Source organism: Notechis scutatus, chromosome 1, assembly GCF_049901735.1.
Source record: "Notechis scutatus isolate UNSWTSFEM ecotype Mainland chromosome 1, rNotScu1.2, whole genome shotgun sequence".
In the NCBI taxonomy this organism is placed as follows: domain Eukaryota; kingdom Metazoa; phylum Chordata; class Lepidosauria; order Squamata; family Elapidae; genus Notechis; species Notechis scutatus.
In genome coordinates this window covers 289,567,538-289,582,452 of record NC_142009.1, presented here as the reverse complement: position 1 = coordinate 289,582,452, position 14,915 = coordinate 289,567,538, and the positions used below count along the sequence as shown (strand labels likewise).

The following is a 14,915-nucleotide window of genomic DNA, read 5'->3' as shown; positions in this document are numbered from 1 at the left end:
CATTGCCAAGTAAGATATTTGTTAAGTGAGTTTTGTTCCATTTTATGGTCTTTCTTACCACAGTTGTTAAGTGAAAGTTGTTACATTAGTAAAACGGCTGGCTTCCCCATTGACTTTGCTTGTCAAAAGGTCACAAAAAGTGATCACATGACTCTGAGACACTGCAACCATCATAAACACCAATCCGTTGCCAAGCACCTGAATTTTGATCACACGACCATGAGGATGATGCAATGGTCATAGATATAAAAAACTTATATGTCACTTTTTTTCAGTGCTGTTGTAACTTCAAACAGTTACTAAATAAACTGTTGTAAGTCAAGGACTACCTGTAATTTGGTTAACGCTTGGTTGGTTTTCTAGATAAGCACCCGCTCATATTGATGGGTTCTGTGCTTATTTTTAATAATCCAGAATCTATATACTTATCTATTTGATAATGCTACAGCTATACATCTAGGTCAGTGATGGCGAACCTTTGTTGTGGTGTGCCAAAAGCGCGCGTGCGTGCCAGCACCCACAATGCAATGCGCTCCCCTGTGCATGCATGTGCAACACCCCCACCCTGCCCCCTTACCTGCACTGTGCATGTGTGGCCTCCCAGCTGATTTTTGGCCCATTTGAGGCCGTTTTCACCCGCCCGGATGCTCGAGAGAAGCTTCTGGAGCCTCTGGAGGCTGAATAAGGCCCATTTCAGCACTTCCAGTATTTCCAAAAAGCCTGTTTTTTGGCCTCCCGAGGCTTCCCTCGAGCCTCAGGGAGGCTGAAAAGGCCTCAAATGGGCCAAAAATCATCTGGGAGGCATGCCCCTGTGCAGTGCAGGTAAGTTTGGCTGGAGCTCATGTGCCCACACTAATGGCTCTGCATGCCACCTGTGGCACCCATGCCATAGGTTTGCCATCATGAGTCTAGGTACTCAGTAAAGTTATTTTTTTTTAGTTTCTATGGCTTTCTTCATTTAAAGAAGTACCTAATTAAAGAGGCTTATCCTCATATGCAAATTCACTTACATGAGTTTTGGAAAGCACCAGGGACAAAGATTCCCTTGCATTTCAGGCATGTTTTGAAGAGTGCTTTAATTTCTACTTTTTGAGCATGGCAAAATGTATCCCAAAGTTTGGGTCTATCTCTTGCATAAAACATGTCATCAAAGGGCCCCTTTCCTCATTTATAAAAGAGACAGTTAAATATCTAGGTGCTCCCAGTGACAGCATATGAGTAACTGAACAGGGCATTAGTGCATATAAACACTAGTAGACACTGATGATTATAATGTGATAAGGAATGGAGCACAAGCCTAAGATGAATATTTTATAGGTCATTTGGTGAAGGAATTGCTCCTGCCTCTTACTTTTATCATTCAAATAAATTCTGCAATATATTAATGCTAATGTTAATGATAATATCTTGCAAAAAGGTGAAAATTAGCAGCCAGAGTTTGCTTAATTATAAGCGTATTTCCTTATAGCATATCTACCAATATACCAATATAAACATACACTTTCCTAAGAAATCAGAGATACTTATTAAGTCTAGTACCTATTTTAAATTATATGAAAAAACAGGTTGTTTCCTAAGTCTAATTCAACATTTTTCCAGCAGTCACAATAACAATAGATTTACAGTAAATGTTATCAGATAATCAGTCTGATGTGGTGGTTAAGGCATCAGGCTAGAAAGTGGGAGACTGTGAGTTCTAATCCCACCTTAGGTGCAAAGACATCTGGGTAACCTTGGGTCAGTCATTGTTTGTCAGCAGTATGAAAGAGCCAATGGCAAAGCACTTACGAAATTTTGCCAAGAGAATGGCAGGAAGTTGTCCAACACAGTCATCACCAGTTGAGACTGAATTGAAGATTCTAACTAAGGCTGAGTGAGAGAGTATGAGTGTGTAAGTGTGTATTTATTCCAATCAATGCAAATGCTAATGTAGAATGTAGTGTATTGTCTTCACAATTAGACTATAAACAAGTGTTTCAGAAAGAACCAAGACTGAGTCATGAACTTTTTACATAAGCTCTTTTGCCTATAAAATACCTACATGCTTCTGAGAATGAATAATTCTAACAAAGTTGTTCTGAAAGAAAGTTATCAAAAGAGGCAATAAAAGCTGTCAACCCAAGAAACTACCTTTTCGGAATGAAAGGTGTTCTTTGTCCAAGCAATACAATTCACAAGAGACTTAAATATGCTGCAATCTTCTGGAACATGGAAAAGTGCACTCAAAAATAAAGCATATCACATAATTCTGTCTTAAAATGAAACCATTCTTCCTCAGATTTTGATCTGGGGCACTATAAAGATGATCTCAGGAGCACCCAAAGAGAAAAGTTTGAACTTCTAAGAGTGAACAACTATCCAGTGGAGAAGAATTTCAGCAGCCTGCCTCATCAAGTACTGACAAATGGAATGTGAGAACTGTTCCTTAGATGAAAAGAGGCAGACAGAACAATTCAACTAATGGGATCACATTGAGCTAATGGGATCACTCTGAGTTGCCTAGCTTCTGTAGGCATATGTCAAAATGCTAATGTTATTTTAAGGTCGTTTCTTTTATTTGTATATTCACTCTCAGTCGGCCATGACTGGCTTGGAGAATTTTGCTGCAGTTAAAACACATCCACATACTTTTAAAGATGTAAGGCATAAAGCAAACTCTCTTAAACACATGTTGCTGAAAATAATAGCACTGACATGCATACTGGAGCCAAGGTCCTTTATTACATTCTAAGCTAACTTTTCTAGCGTAAGTTTCTTTGATGATTATTTAAGTGTAAAGTTCAATACATGTACCATGAAGATGCTACCAAAAAACCCTTTAAACTTTTTCTCAGCACACATAAACAACACTAGTAGTGTTGCAGCATGTTTTGAAGAGAAATGGTTTGTAAATATAACATAGTATTGTGGAACTGTGAGTTCAGTGCAGGTTTAAAAAAAAAGGCCCATGGAATTGCAACCCTTCAGGGATTAGGGAAGCCCTGACCCTGTTAGCATTCATTAAGGCATTAAAGACCCAGTTGTTCTCCCAGGTGTTTGCTCAGTTTGATTAGGCAAATTCAGCTGGTAATGTTGGTGGATGTTGTTCCTTATGGTTTGGACTGTATTTGTGGCCTTGGACATTAGGGTTTTGTTACTCAACCGTGGCAACTTTAAGATGCATGGGCTTCAAATCCCAGGATTTCCCAGCTAGCAGGTTGGTTAGGGAATTCTGGGAGTTGAAGTCTATACACCTCAAAGGTTGAGAAGTACTGCATTAAACTGTTGTTCTTTTTTTAAAAAAATCTTTTGCATGCTGCCCAGAGTAGTTTTTGGAATTTATAAATTGTCTAAAAAACACTTTTTCCAGAATGCTGTATCTATTGATTCCCACCCATTTAGGATGTTATTTGGGATTACTGTATATAAAGCAAGAAAGCAAATATACAAGAAGTACGATGCCAATGGGTTGTGGAAAAACTGTTAGAATTTTCCATTTATATTATCATTTTGATTTTCAGAAAACACAACCTACCAAACACCTTGCGTGCCTGCTATTCTAACCACCAATTGAAGATCAACAGATTCATAATTTAATGTTTCATAATCCATTTCTGCCTGCATTCATTAACACTAATATGATGTATTTTTTTGTAGTTCTCAGGTGAAACAGATCCAACTGATTTCAGGGGAAATAAAATCGTACCTTTAATTTGTTTGGGAGTTATCAGTTTTGCTGAAACAAAACTTCCAATGAAGGGAAAGTCAGATTGGGACAGAAGCACCAATGATTCCTATATGAAATAAAATGCCAGAAATGATCTTGCTCGTGATATGTGCAGGAAGGGATTGCAGGTTTGTTTCTCCACAATATTTTGGAATTAGAGGCCTCAATAATGCCATTTTCCCTCAGATCACTTTTCTTTGGACATGAAAATTTTAAAAACAATCTGTTGGAATTAAGAATACATCACATTGGATTGCTGTCCAATGATATCCAGCACTGGAAGAAACAAATAGGCCTCTTTTCCTGATTAGATAGCAATTTAAAAAACAACAACAAAATATGTTTTATATTTTAGTTATGATTCACAATGTGACGGAATTTTAATCCTTTTGCTTCACTAAGGAATTGAACTTCTGTAATAAGTATACATTCAGAGCTTAGTTCAGAAACAAACTAGACCACATGTGATAAAAAACTTACTGGATAAGCTAACTTAGCTGGATGTAATGCATGTACTGGTAAATCTTTAAAAATATTTCTGCTAGTTCTTCAACTGTACCATCACCGCATTTCTTCCTATTATTAAAATATAGAAACCAAATACTTTCTTCTCTTAAAAAATTATCCATCTGGCTAAAGTTGTTAAAGTTGCATGTTTTTGTATGTGGGGTGGTGGAGGGACAACTTTAGAGAAGTTATTCAGTAATAACTTAGGGTCAGAGAACTGCACCCTGGAAACCTGAAGATCTGATGACTTTTATTATCTATAACATCATTAGTTTTAATACCAGTATAGATTAGCTTTTGTGATACTATTGTTACCGTCTGTCTTGTAACAGTGGGCATACTATTGTGATTCCACACTGGTTTTCTTCTAAACCCTGCTTTTCTTTTTTACGATTATCCTCTCAAAGAATTTGCTGAATAATTTAAAGCAGCTTTTTCTGAGGCAACATAAAACCAATATGAACAAATCTGAGTTTCTTTCAATTTCACAATCTGTTAGCAAAATATTCCTCATTTACAGCAATGTAGAAACTAACATAGCTAATAATCTTTGAGAGGCAAGAGAATTCACAGAATGATCATAAGGCTTGTAACAAGATATAAGAAACAATACAAATTTAACATCAGTTAAAGATCTCAAATAAAAGTGCTGTGGTTGTCATTCAATAGTCATAGTTGATAAAAGCATCTTCAACTGAGTGTTGAATTTTTTCATATTGAATGGCCCTTGTTGGAATGAAGGGCTGTACAAACCACCCATGAGAATATCCTATGTTGCTTATATTCCTGCCTCCATTTTCATTCATTCATTTGCACAAACATGGCCTTTGTGAAGTCATGCAAATCCTTTAGAGATGCTATGTATTGGCCCTTGTACATCTTCTCTCAGCTCTGACCAGAAGAAAAGAATGATGCCTGGGCAATTGAGGAAAAAAGCTTGGATGGCAAGATGAAAGGATTCTCCATGACTGATAAAAGAAAAATGAAATGCAATCCTCTCCAAGTGTGCCTAAGGACTTTCAATAGTTACAATCACATTAGTTGGTGCACATTTCATAGCAGGTGGGCAATCTTCTTTTGGCCTGTGAATGGTCTTGAACTTTGAACATAAGGTTGGGGCCCAAGAATAGAATAGAATAGAATAGAATAGAATAGAATAGAATAGAATAGAATAGAATAGAATAGAATAGAATAGAATAGAATTCTTTATTGGCCAAGTGTGATTGGACACACAAAGAATTTGTGTTGGTGCAAATGCTCTCAGTATACATAAAGATACATTCATCAAGAATCATAAGGTATAACACTTAATGGTAGTTATAGGCTACAATAAGCAATCAAATCATACTAGGAAACAGTCAATCTAATATATGACCATGGGTGGGTAAAAAAAATCAATGGGAGCAGAAGCAACTTCCTTCCTTATGTTAGCCTCTCTATTGAGTTTTGTTGTCAGAACCTGGGAATGAATATTGAAAATCTCTCCTCTCCTTCTCTGTGGCAGGCAGGTAAGTGGCTACTGCTGAGCAGGGGATGGAGTGAGGGAATGCATGAGGAACCTTGGTGGCATAGTGGTTAAAATGCAGGCAAACTCTGCCCGCCGCTTGGAGTTCGATCCTGAGATGCTGAAGATTGACTCAGCCTTCCATCTTTCAGAAATCGGTAAAATGAGGTCCCAGATTTTTGGGGGGCAATAAACTGGCATTGTAAACCTTCCAGAGTATGCTGCAAAGCACTAGGAGGCAGTACATAAATCTAAGTGCTATTGCTATTCCGATAAATGGCTGGTGCCATGCAAACATAGAGGGACTGGATTTCTTATTGACTTTTTCCCTGCAAGCTTCTCTGAAGGAAAGACTTTGGGAAGGTGGCAAGGAATGTTGGCAGTCATGTCCCATCAACTTGCTGGAAGCTGTCTGGGAATGTTGGATCACATGCTGACAATAGCAGTGTAGTAGTGGTGGAAATAATAAAACTCAGTGTTCAGAGATGATAAAATGGCAAAAAGTAAAATAAAATAAATAAATCCCCAAATTTTATTTCCTCAGGAGGCCCCTGAATTCTGTAAGATAGTTCATTTGAGATATCTTTGCTGACAAAATTTTGCTCTATGATTCGCCATGATGCCCAATTGAAGATTACAAGATAGTATATGAGAGCTTTAGTAGAAGGAAAATATTTCTTAGGTATTTAGTATTTTCTCCCTTTTTTAAAGTTAAGTAATCACTTTGGGAGATGTTCTGGGAGTCACACACAAGGTTTTGGCAAGTTCTGGGGGTTCTGAGACGTCAGATGATCCTGGGAGAGGCATGAATCTTCTCTGATCAATATCATTGGGGTACTCTAATGTACAAGAAAATATAGGCGATGATCAGACCTTTTAAGATTTGATACTTCTTTTAGGAAGAATCAAGTCACTAGAATGGTTAGTAGCCATGAAAATATGATAAAAATCAAATTAAATGAATAAAAAAGAACGAGTCTGGGATATAACTGAAAACAAAGTAACTTGATGAAGCTGAGCAGTGTTCAGATAGGTTATAAGCTTTGCGGATGCTGCTTTGAATTCCTTAATGGAGGATACAGAAGTGTACTAGATAAATAGGGATGGAGTTGGAATGTCAAGAACTGGTAGGTTTCTATGAAGACACTAAGAAAAAGTTACTTAAAGGTGGGTAAGATTTTACAATTGTACAATGAAATAGTCAAAACTGAGGAATTTCAAAGTCAATTACACCTCCTACCTTCGTGATAAGGGCTCCTGTTGAAATGCTGATAGCAAACCTCTGAGGAATTTAGGTTTTTTTTTTAAAAGTCCCACACATTATAAAATTATACATAGAATAAAATATTCCATCTCCATATCTCTCTCTCTTTCTCTCTCTCTCTCTCTGTGTGTGTGTGTGTGTGTGTGTGTGTGAGAGAGAGAGAGAGAGAGAGAGAGAGCTAGACATCTAACTAGTGATATCTCTATCAAGATATTATATTTCAACAATGTATAGTACTACAAGTGATCACTAATTTGGAGAAATGTGTAATACAACTAACAATTATTCTTATCCAACATGGAAAATTTTATTCATCTCTTGAACAACTAAACTGAAAACATACTTTATTGATGTACAGGGGCAGACATGTGGGGAGGTCAAAAAAGTCAAGATAGTGGCTACATGAGCTCATTTTTGTGTGCTTGGCATTTAATGCATGTTAAAAAAAATGGCAGAGTTTCAACTGTGTAGACATAGATTCCAACCTGACTTTTTTGACACTGTGTCAAATACTTCGGGTCACAGTCCCATGACTTGGTCATGTTGGGCAGAGTTGAAAGAAACTGAAAGATCAAGTTGTCTCTTAACATTATCTTATTCATGCCTACTCAGACATAAGACTCATTGAATTCATCATGAATTACTCCTAGGAAAGCGCAATTACTATTGTTACTTTTTTCTGCTTAAATACTATAATACAGTTAACAAATTAATAATTAAGAATAGTGGAAAACTGCCAGAACAGCTGCTTAATAAAGCCAATAACAAATTCACAGGCATAACATAGTCATGCAAAGATATTGGAAATTTGGGAACTTGTTAGAAAAGAAAGATGGAAAGAGGAGCTTTATAATACCTCCATGACTATTCGTTCTCTACTGAATATGCCTTCCTCCCATCTAGCATAATTCAGGAAGGTTAAACTCTGAGATTTTGGAGTCCAGCTGTTGAGGAGGAATAAAAAAAGCTATTAAAACTGTTGGGAGGCATTTGGAAGAGAAAAATCTATGGACATAGGAAGGGTTGTTCCTCTTCCTGCTGATTCTCCTCGGCAAGTCACCTCCAATCTCTGCAGTAACAATTACAAGGGAAACACAGGCTTGGGGACCCCATGTTCTTTTTGGAATTTCTATGTCTAACCTAACCAGTACAAAAACAAACACCGAAAAGCCTGTTGTAATAAAAACACTTGTCTGCAGAGGTCAGGAGGAAAGTAAGCCTTCAGTTTTTCTGTCCCTTTTTGTAGCCATACAATAGCTAGTGTCTTAGTTTAATGTGCATTTTGTGTGCCATATACCTAATCTAGAATTTAGTGCACGCAAAGTTAGTAAATGAATAGAATAACTGACTGTTGAGATCTCCCCAGTCTTTTGTCAAACATGATCAGAAACTTCCTAAGATTAAAATACATAAAAAGGGCACTGTCAACACTCATTTTTAAAATTATATCGCATTAAGATATAATTTAACACCTAGCACTACCTTATTTTTTCTTTGCAGCATTTCAATTGTGCTGTATCAATTTGCGCTAGGTTAAGTTCTTTCATATCAACAGAATAAATGGAGACTTATCACATTGTGTCCCACAGCAGAGAGTAGTTAAACAAAGACCTCCTTTTAATGGCAAAGGAGAAAAAGATTATTCCTTCCCAGCGTTTAGCCTCCCATCTTGTATAAGTGGGAAGGGTCTTTTGTGGAGCATTCTAAAGCATAAAATGAGACTGTCAAGTCCAAATACTTTTTCTATTGTATATAATACCTTTTTTTAAAATCGATGTATGTTTTTGCAGTAAATAATTTTCATCCTTATTCTATGATATACAGACATACAGATAGAGTAAAGAGAACAATACTAAACAACCACATTGACACATTAATTTCAGTGTGAGCGAATTTTCAAGTTCTGTATGTCTCCCCTCTCCACCAAGTTGGATGGCAATAGCACTTAGATTTATATATGGCTCCACAGTGCTTTTGTAAACTCTCCAAGCGGTTTACAAATTTCAACATGTTGCCCCCAACAATCTGAGTCCTCCTTGAACTGAAGGATGGAAGGCTGAGTAAGCTGGTCAGGATTGAACCTCTGGCTGGAAGAAGAGTTAGCCTGTAGTACTGCCTTCTAACGACTGTAGCACCATGGCTCCTATAGACAAGGATGGGGATATTCCTCTATCGGAGATCTGTTCTTCAAGATTTTGGCTACTTTAGCAGCTATTGTTTCCAGGCAAGGGGCTGCAATAATCCTGTATGAGAGTTTGTGCTATTACACGCTTGACTCCACAAATGACTGGTATAAATTGGGCTGTAGAGACAAATTAGGGAAACTGTTGATTAATCTTGCTGCCCAGAAATATACCTTTCTGAGTTCTTGGATCTTGTAACCGGGTTAGTGTGGGATTCTCTCTGGAGAACTTCAATTTTCATGCCCTTTAGATAGTATTTGAAAAGACTCAGGAATTAATAGCTTTTTTTTAGTAACCACAGGCATATGCCAGTAGTAGCAACTACTCATATAGGTGACTACTAGTTGATGTGGTCATTTCCTCTCAGTAAAGGGCATGTGATTTGGATATCGAAGACATTATCATCAGCTCGTTGCTATAGTTAGATCAGTTCAATAGCTCAAAGGCATATTTGGCTTCTACTAGAATGTTCAATTTCCAAGACTATAAACTATCCAGAGTACTGTGAATGGGGATGGATATAAACTTTGTAGTAAAAATAGATTTAGTCTGGCAAGAATCTGTCTATAGAGTGCGAGCAAATAAGCGACTGAATTTTGGCTAGATTTTTCTACGTTGTTCTTGGCCTGCAAACTTATTGAATTTCGATTTGTTGTTTGCTGCTTTTAATACTTGCATGAATAGTAGCTAGTAGCTTATTTATTTTTTCCCCAGGAGCTAGTAGCAAGGCATGACATTTTTCTTAAGCTATCACTTTGAAAATTAAGTAGTCAAGAAGTCTGTGAACAGGTATTTTCTGAGACTGCATCAATAAGTTGTAAAGAAAAGGGGCATGGCATAGAAGACTGGATAGGTCCAGAGAACTGGCTGGTAAATTAAATGAGCAACGTGCTGAGACTTGTGTATGTGGTCATTTCAATGGCTACATTATTTTTAAAGTCTAGACTGTTGAGATAATGTTCTAAAATAGCTCAAACAGACACCTCCCTAATTCACTGGACTAGGAAGCAGGGGAAAGTATAGCCAAATCAGATTCTGTTCTTACAGCCAATCTTAAAAGTAGTTTTAGCCTTCCTATGAAATTAACTACATGGCTGGACTACTTAGTGGGCCTGACATTAACAGACACAAGAATGCAAAGTCTTTGAAAAAAGAAGGACACACATAAAGCACCTATTTTCAACTTGTTAAGGCACTGGTATATTAAAACAATGAATTATTAAATCATTGTTAAAGCAAAGATGTCCTGATTTCTCACATGCACACAGAACAGCTTCCAAAGTAACTGCATGAGCCTTGTAAAAGACATGGCTGCTTTAATAATCCAAAAAGAGATGCTTCTTACGTTCTCCTGTGCATTGTAAAATACCTCTTTCAAAGGCTTTGTATAGCTTAGATAAAAATAGTAATAATTCCTATATTCTTTGGGATTAATCATTCTTTTTAAAAAGTCTACAATATATATTATTTTTGCCATATTTTTATGATTTTTTCTTCCATTTTTTGTGTTCCCTTTGACAGGAAGAAGGATTACAATTTACCTGCCTATCCAGTTTTTATTATTTGCATTAATCATTGCCAAGAAAATACAGCAGTTAGAAAATTAGAATATTTTAACTGGCAATATATAGTTTATGACAGTTATGCAAAGTATTGTTTTAAGAATAGTTCTCCTAGATCAGGTTAATAAAAACTTTTCATGACTAATAATAAACAGAATACATTTCACTAAGACTCAATTTTTCACAGAATTGGGACAGCCCCATTTTTGTACTTTTCCATCCTACTTCTTTCCTTCTTAAACAAAATAGATTGTTTTAGGTTTTTTTAGAAATCTTATTTTTTAAATAATAATTGAATTTAAATTTAGAATAACATATTCTTGAGTTTTCTGTCATAAATTGTCAAAATGTTCTTCATGGTAGCAAGTTTCATTTGGTCAGTGGACAGACAGACAAGAATATATCTATACTTTACCTTCTTCTTGTTTTCTATTGGCAATTTTGCAGTTGTTTGACAAGGGCTGGATTACAGAACAAGCTAATAGTGCCTGTCTTAATTTGTGTTTTCCATAATATAATATTTGCATAATTTACTGCATTTTCCCTAAAACTGTAGAGTAATCTAGCCCCATGAATCTTCATTAAATAAAATAATGAAGATAATGATAATGAAGAAAATGATATTAAAAATATACATTTGAAAAGTATTAAAAGATGATTTGTATATTTTAAGCTTTGATATATATACTATGCTTTAACGTTTGGCAAAGTCTATCAAAAAAATTTAAGTGATTAATGCAATAATGATTCGAATTATTATTCTAACAGAAACAGCATTTTGTTAAGAGTTGAATGGTGTAGTACTGGCATTCTGAAATGATGAAGGGACTTCAAAGGACAGTTCACAGACCACAGCTGTATGAATATCATACACACTTTTTGAAAAAAATCATGTTTTAAAAAATAGAGTTCCTAAGGAAGGTAGTAATAGCATTCTGTCTCTGGTAGCTGCCCCAGAATAATTCCTGCTGATGGCAAATTGGGCTGAAAAACCTGTCCCATACACCTGCATATTATGTGCAAATAGGGCTCAAAGATGTAGCTTAAGGATGTCACATACAGAAAGGCCAAGTCCTGTTATTTATTGTCCCAAAGTGTAGCACATGGAATTATAAGCTTATATTTCAGGGAGGCAAATTCCAGTTGAGTCATGGAAAAGTTCATTACAATAAATAAGAACAGCTCAACATTAGAATCACTTGGAAGAGACTGCTGTCTGTCACAAGACTATAGTTTGTATTCCAGTTGAGCAGAGAGTTGGACCAAATGGCTTAAGTGGGCCATTTCAAATCGATGATTTTTTTGGATTCTTTAAACATGCCAAACATTTTAAAAAGCACTTTCTGAAATATATGAATAGATTTAAGCTAGAAGAAAGAATGGTTTATGGTTATAGTTTATGTCTGTGTCCATTGCCTGTAAACCAACATATTAATTGCAAACAATTTGTAATCAAAGCAAGATGCCATCTATTTGGAAGCCTTTCTTTAATTGTAAGATATTTGAACCAATGATGGTGAATTAAAATCTTAGCTGTTATTACTACACTGCTCAAAAAAATAAAGGGAACACAAAAATAAGACATCCTAGATCTGAATGAATGAAATATTCTTATTAAATACTTTGTTCATTACATAGTTGAATGTGCTGACAACAAAATCACACAAAAATTATCAATGGAAATCAAATTTAGCAACCCATGGAGGTCTGGATTTGGAGTTACACTCAAAATTAAAGTGGAAAAAAAACTACAGGCTGATCCAACTTTTATGTAATGTCCTTAAAACAAGTCAAAATGAGACTCAGTAGTGTGTGTGGCCTCCACGTGCCTTTATGACCTCCCTACAACGCCTGGGCATGCTCCTGATGAGGTGGCAGATGGTCTCTTGAGGGATCTCCTCCCACACCTGGACTATAGCATCCCCCAACTCCTGGACAGTCTGTGGTGCAACGTGGCGTTGGTGAGATGGAGCGAGACATGATGTCCCAGATGTGCTCAATTGGAAAAAGTTTGGGGAACAGGTGGAGCCATAGCATCAAGTAGCCTTGCAGGAGTGCTGACATTCCAGCCACTGAGCTTCTGCATGAGGAACCCAGGGCCAACCATATATGGCTCAATAGGGGTCTGAGGAACTCATGTCCATCACATGAGAATGGAGGGTGTCGTAAAGAAATGCCAACATAGAACTGCCAAAGTCATGCGGGAGTTGCTAGAATAGTGGCAGTACATTTGCTCAGGGTGAAATGATTATTAAAAGCACAGGGGCCAGTGGGAATGTGCCAATCTTGGTGTTCTCTGGAAAAGGCCAAACATCCTGGATGGTGTTGTGCTGGAATTCACCTTGGACCGGCCCACCTGGGTCTGTAGTTGAGCAGACATGACATTTGTGGCCCGCTGGATTTGTAATTTTCTAGGAATAATGTCGGTAGCATTATGCTTTCCCACATTTACAATCTCCTGATGTACTGGCTGTCTCCTGAGCACCTCCATGTACTGTAATTACTGCCCAGAGTCATTTTGGATAGCAAGATGTGATCCTGGATGAGCATATACATTTAATTGTAACTCAAATCTCCAAAAGAGTGAAATGCCAGATTCAAATGGCATTACCTGTAATAAATACGAAGAGTCTGCAGTTCTTCTTCTCTAGAACTTTCCTATTGGGGATGAACTAGTCAGCTTCTCCTGTTGTCTCTATGTCATTGCACAACAGCATAGCAATTGCAATCAGTTTGCTACCTAAGTGAAACAGTTTGCTTTCAGAAATTGACTTGGAGTAACAAAGTGTTCCCTTTATTTTTTTGGGCAGTGTATTCATATTACTTAAAACAATTAGGTCAACTAGAGTCTCAGCCAATATCCCAGCAAAATAGAACAAGGTTTGAACTAGAATGGATAACAAGCCAGGTGTGTGTGTGTATGTGTGTGTGTGTGTGTGTGTGTAATAGTGAGCCTAAACAAGTTCAGCACAACTTATTAGGCTAGAAGCTAACATTCAAGAAACCCATTATTGATTTAATTAACTATATTTCAGAGGCAAGCTATATATCCCAATGTAACTGTGGGATAAAACGTTGTAGGTTCTTATGCCTTTGCAAAAGTTTTCTGGGTAAGAAAATGAAAATGTATTTTCTTTCTTGTTTTTCTTATGATCCTAACCTTAAGCAGTAGACATAAGCAGAGATAATTTGAATACTAAAAAGAAGAAGATATTTGAATCTGCTATATTGGTATGTAAGTAACAGCCCTGATGCCACTGACATTGGCAATCTGTAACCTAAGATCTGCAAACCAGTGCCTAACTACCTCCAGTCAAGAAATATGTGTTCAGAAAAGCTGCTTTGACACTTTTTCACCGGTATAGTAAACAGATACAATGTGCTAGTTAAATAGTTTATTCCAGTAAGATTTATAGCATAGTCAAACAGTCCATATATCATACACTAGTTCAGTCCGTCGGGGATTAATGTAGTTAATCAGTGCAACACGGCTCAATAGGCTGGAAACATGCCATCCATATAGATTTCAAGCCAAAGAACAATGCATGGGACTAAATAGTGGGTACAGCTTTATCAGGCTGAAATGATATTAAAAGGAAAAACGGATGTAGACTGGAATTCTGGAATATTAATTCATTTTTGCTTTGCATATTTGTGATTTTTAGGAATAATGTTACATTATTTTCCCACATTTACAATTGTACTGTACTGAATTGTACTGTAAACTGCCCAGAGTCATTTTGGATAGCAAGATGGATAGCATATACATTTATCAAAAAAACAAATTACATGCTTTGCAGTTAAAGTGACACACACTTAAACTCACTATCATAGTTTATATATTATTTTACCCAAACTACGTTAGGTAACCATGTTATTCCTAACAGTATGTTATACTTCAGTGTCCCGAATTCAGTAGTAAACAACCATGTACCTCTAAGGAACCTGTGAATAGGACATGACATAACAGATCTTTCTCACTGGTTCTGTTCAACAATCTAGAGCAGGGGTGTCAAACTCAATTTCATTGAAGGCCACATCAGCATTGTGTTTGACCTTGGGGGGCCAGGGTGGGTGTGGCCAAGGTGGGTGTGGCCAACTCAACATCACTTGTGTTGGGGTGCTTGTGGTGGCCTGAGCACTCTTCCAGCAAAAATGGGTTCCCAAGCTCCATTTCTGGCTGCGACGG

General features: G+C 36.9%; 1 long non-coding RNA gene across 1 annotated transcript in view; it reads right to left on the bottom strand.

Annotated features, from left to right (window-relative positions):
• The window catches only part of LOC148133425 (uncharacterized), a 42,156-nt gene extending 28,694 nt beyond the window's left edge, over positions 1 to 13,462 (bottom strand). Inside the window, exon 1 of the long non-coding RNA XR_015746777.1 lies at positions 13,338 to 13,462. This is a non-coding gene — a long non-coding RNA (uncharacterized LOC148133425). The remainder of the gene's footprint in view (positions 1 to 13,337) is intronic.
• Positions 13,463 to 14,915: the final 1,453 nt, after the last annotated feature.